This window comes from Palaemon carinicauda, chromosome 24 (genome assembly GCF_036898095.1).
Source record: "Palaemon carinicauda isolate YSFRI2023 chromosome 24, ASM3689809v2, whole genome shotgun sequence".
NCBI lineage: Eukaryota > Metazoa > Arthropoda > Malacostraca > Decapoda > Palaemonidae > Palaemon > Palaemon carinicauda.
The window spans coordinates 109305191-109310210 of record NC_090748.1 but is presented as its reverse complement, the minus strand read 5'-3'; positions in this window follow the sequence as shown (position 1 = coordinate 109310210).

The window sequence follows — 5020 nt, the reverse complement described above, 5'->3', positions numbered from 1 at the left end:
ACCGCGCAGGATTAGAAAGAGCTGGAGCCCAGTTTGAGAGCTGGGTAGTGGTTCGCTTAATGCATACGGAAATAATTTTAAAGAGTGGGGCTGAGACAGGGATGTGTGATGTCGCCGTGGTTGTTTAACTTGTATGTTGATGGAGTGGTGAGAGAGGTGAATGCTCGAGTGCTTGGACTAGGATTAAAACTGGTAGACGAGAATGATCATGAATGGGAGGTAAATCAGTTGTTGTTTGCGGATGATACTGTACTGGTAGCAGACACAGAAGAGAAGCTTGACCGACTAGTGACAGAATTTGGAAGGGTGTGTGAGAGAAGGAAGTTGAGAGTTAATGTGGGTAAGAGTAAGGTTATGAGATGTACGAGAAGGGAAGGTGGTGCAAGGTTGAATGTCATGTTGAATGGAGAGTTACTTGAGGAGGTGGATCAGTTTAAGTACTTAGGGTCTGTTGTTGCAGCAAATGGTGGAGTGGAAGCAGATGTACGTCAGAGAGTGAATGAAGGTTGCAAAGTGTTGGGGGCAGTTAAGGGAGTAGTAAAAAATAGAGGGTTGGGCATGAATGTAAAGAGAGTTCTATATGAGAAAGTGATTGTACCAACTGTGATTATGGATCGGAGTTGTGGGGAATGAAAGTGATGGAGAGACAGAAATTGAATGTGTTTGAGATGAAGTGTCTGAGGAGTATGGCTGGTGTATCTCGAGTAGATAGGGTTAGGAACGAAGTGGTGAGGGTGAGAACGGGTGTAAGAAATGAGTTAGCGGCTAGAGTGGATATGAATGTGTTGAGGTGGTTTGGCCATGTTGAGAGAATGGAAAATGGCTGTCTGTTAAGAAGGTGATGAATGCAAGAGTTGATGGGAGAAGTACAAGAGGAAGGCCAAGGTTTGGGTGGATGGATGGTGTGAAGAAAGCTCTGGGTGATAGGAGGATAGATGTGAGAGAGGCAAGAGAGCGTGCTAGAAATAGGAATGAATGGCGAGCGATTGTGACACAGTTCCAGTAGGCCCTGCTGCTTCCTCCGGTGCCTTAGATGACCGCGGAGGTAGCAGCAGTAGGGGACTCAGCAGTATGAAGCTTCATCTGTGGTGGAAATGTGGGAGGTTGGGCTGTGGCACCCTAGCAGTACCAGCTGAACTCGGCTGAGTCCCTGGTTAGGCTGGAGGAACGTAGAGAGTAGAGGTCCCCTTTTTGTTTTGTTTCTTGTTGTTGTTGGCTACCCCCCAAAATTGGGGGAAGTGCCTTTGGTATATGTATGATGTATTTCATCATATATCTGCATAATTATTTTTATAAAAATTCACTAAGCTTGGTTTATAGTTGCTCCATGGGATAATGATATCATTTAAGCCTAGAGCTTAATGATTTAATTATTATGACGTCGTCTTCCTTGATTGGCTGAGCAATTCTGTCACAATTATGAAAAGAAAAATTGTTTACCTAATATAATTATATAACATGCAATGCAAATACGTATATATATATATATATATATATATATATATATATATATATATATATATATTCTACCTTATTTCAAAAGTTGTGGTCACAGCTGACTGCAGACGAGTCTAAAATACAATATGGTTTTGATCCTAATCTATTTGTTATATATATATATATATATATATATATATATATATATATATATATATATATATATATATATATATATAGCCTATATATATATATATATATATATATATATATATATAACAGCGAATAAACATATTGAAACTTGGTAAAACTGTTAATGGTTTTCCAACATATATCCCATGTCTTTGACACACATTTATAAATCCAATTGTCGCAGTCATACTGCAAAACGAATTTGTAGCTTAGCAAGTAATAATAATAATTACTATTTTCCCCTGCACTGGAAATAAAACATATGCCTTTTTATTACATCAACAACATTTATTTTTCCAGATATATTTAACACAAGTGTGCCATGATCAATCATTAAGCAGTTCATGAATGTTAAAAATTTTCCTCCTTGTAATTTTTGCTTAGCAAGTAATAATAATCATTACTATTTTCCCCTGCACTGGAAATAAAGCATATGCCTTTTTATTACATTATGAACATTTATTTTTCCTGATATATTCAACAAAAGTGTGCCATGATCAATCATTAAGCAGTTCATGAAAGCGAATTTGTAGCTTAGCAAGTAATAATAATCATTACTATTTTCCCCTGCACTGGAAATAAATCTTCATTCGTTTGACATTATGCATATGCCTTTATATTACATTATCAACATTTATTTTTCCTGATATATTTAACAAAAGTGTGACATGATCAATCATTAGGCAGTTCATGAAAGTTAAAAATTTCCTTGTATTTTTTTTGAAGTAATAATAATCATTACTATTTTCCCCTGCACTGGAAATAAAGCTTTATTCGTTTGACATTATGCATATGCCTTTTTATTACATTATGAACATTTATTTTTCCTGATATATTTAACAAAAGTGTGCCATGGTCCACCATTCAATTCGTTCAATTAGTTCATTATGTATGTTGCATAAGATTTTTCACAACTCTGACCATCCTTTACATTCAGATCTCCCTGGACAATTCTATCCTGTTCGTAATACTAGGCAGGCAGTTAATTCTAATAGCCAGGCCTTCTCCATCACGAGGCTCAATACTACGCAGTACTCTAGAAGTTTTATTCCAGCTGTGACCAAGTTGTGGAATGATCTTCCTAATCGGGTGGTTGAATCAGTAGAACTTCAAAAGTTCAAAGTTGGAGCAAATGCTTTTTTGTTGACCAGGCAGACATAGTCTTTTTATAGTTTATTTATGACATATTTGTTTTTGATGTTGTTGATAGTTTATTATATGACATGTCTGTTTTGACGTTGTTTCTTATTTTAGAATGATTTATTGTTAATTTGTTCTCTTCATTTATTTATTTCCTTATTTCCTTTCCTCACTGGGCTATTTTTCCCTCTTGGAGCCCCTGGGCTTATAGCATCTTGCTTTTCCAACTAGGGTTGTAGCTTGGATAGTAATTTTCAGAAACAATACTATTGCATGTATGGTTAGTGATTACCTCCCGTGGATATTTTTGACAACTGATGTGCTGTTACTTGTAACCAGTGTTGCCAGGTATGGGGATTTATCCCTAGATTTTGGGATTTTGGGTGTCTGATGGGGATATTCTGTTCAAATTTCTAGGAAGAAACAAAGACGAGTAAACCTTTATATTGTTGCAATTAATTTGCTTGCGCTTATATGAAGTATATTGAGTCATTTCTATTACTAGTAAAGCCTGCGTGATCAAGACAGAGTAGAATATATTTGTGGAAATGGGGATTTTTTTAGGTTGTTTGGGGATATTTTATGAGTTTTGGAGATTTTTATACTAACCCATCTGGCAACACTGCTTGTAACCCAGTCAAAGAAAGAATGTTAAAAATGCCCCAAAAAATAAAAATAGAACAAATAAAAATAAATATTAAAAGAAAAATTAATTTTACCCTGAATCCACTCCTAAATGCAATAAGTTTATACGATTTTTAAGAATGTAAAACTACTATTATAAATCGTATAATCTTTTAAAGCCTGGTAAAATGATAATGATTTAATTTTTGGAAATATCTTAATAAGAAACATAAAATTATGTTATATGTAAATATAATATGTAATACTATTTACGCTCGTAGTACCAAAAACAATGATCTTAGCATGGGGTGTAGATTTAGAATGTTAGACTATACACTCGAAAGAGAGAGAGAGAGAGAGAGAGAGAGAGAGAGAGAGAGAGAGAGAGAGAGAGAGAGAGAGAGAGAGATTTTACGTTACATTGTTAAGAAAACTTTATAGAAAGGCCAAGGATGTCTAAAGATTTATGGCGATTACATTTTAGAGAGAGAGAGAGAGAGAGAGAGAGAGAGAGAGAGAGAGAGAGAGAGAGAGAGAGAGAGAGAGAGAGAGAGAGAGAGAGAGAGAGAGAGATAATTTTTACGTTGCATCGTTGAGAAAACTTTATAGAAAGGCCAAGGATGACTAAGAGAGAGAGAGAGAGAGAGAGAGAGAGAGAGAGAGAGAGAGAGAGAGAGAGAGAGAGAGAGAGAGAGAGAGAGATTTTTAATGCTGCATTGTTGAAAAAACTTTATAAAAAGGCCAAGGATGTCTATAGATTTAAGGTGATTACATCCTTTTCGAGAGAGAGAGAGAGAGAGAGAGAGAGAGAGAGAGAGAGAGAGAGAGAGAGAGAGAGAGAGAGAGAGAGTTTGCTTTAATTTCTAACGTTGCATTGTTGAGATAACTTTATAGAAAGGCCAGGAATGTCTAGAGATTTATAGAGGTTACATTTTCAGATCATTGTTTGTCTTCATCTTCAAAACCTTCTTAATTGTTCTTTACTCAAGTGAAATAGGTAGAGATAATACTTCTCCTTGTATGGTGTATTAATTCTCTCACGATGACCAGTGCTATCAAATATTTAAAAAAAAATAAAAACTAGTGTATAGCAGCGCAGAATAATTTTCTGTATATAGTCATGTAAGATGTCACTTTCTCTAAAAAGAAAAAAACCAACAAATGGTACTATTCGTAAAACTTATGGATCATAAACTTGGAGCCTTACTAAAGCCTTAGAACACAAGCTAATTACAACTCAAAGAGTTATGAGAAAGAATAATAATTAGAATAACACTAAGACAGAAAAGAGAAACATGGATACGAGAACAAACAAAAGTAGAGGATATTCTAACATGCAAGGAAAATAAACGGACATGTGTAGGACATATAATGAGAATAACAGATAATAAATGGACATTAAGAATAACAGAATGGGTGCCTAGAGATTGTGAGAGAAGCAGGGGAAGGAAGAGAAGATGAAAAATTCACGAAATGAGAACATTTTGGGGTATAGACTAACATAGCAAGGACGTAACAGATGCCAGTGGAAGGACATGTCTGAGGCCTTTGTCCTGCAGTGGACTAGCAACGGCTGATGATGACACACATACACACACAAACACACACACACACACACATATATATA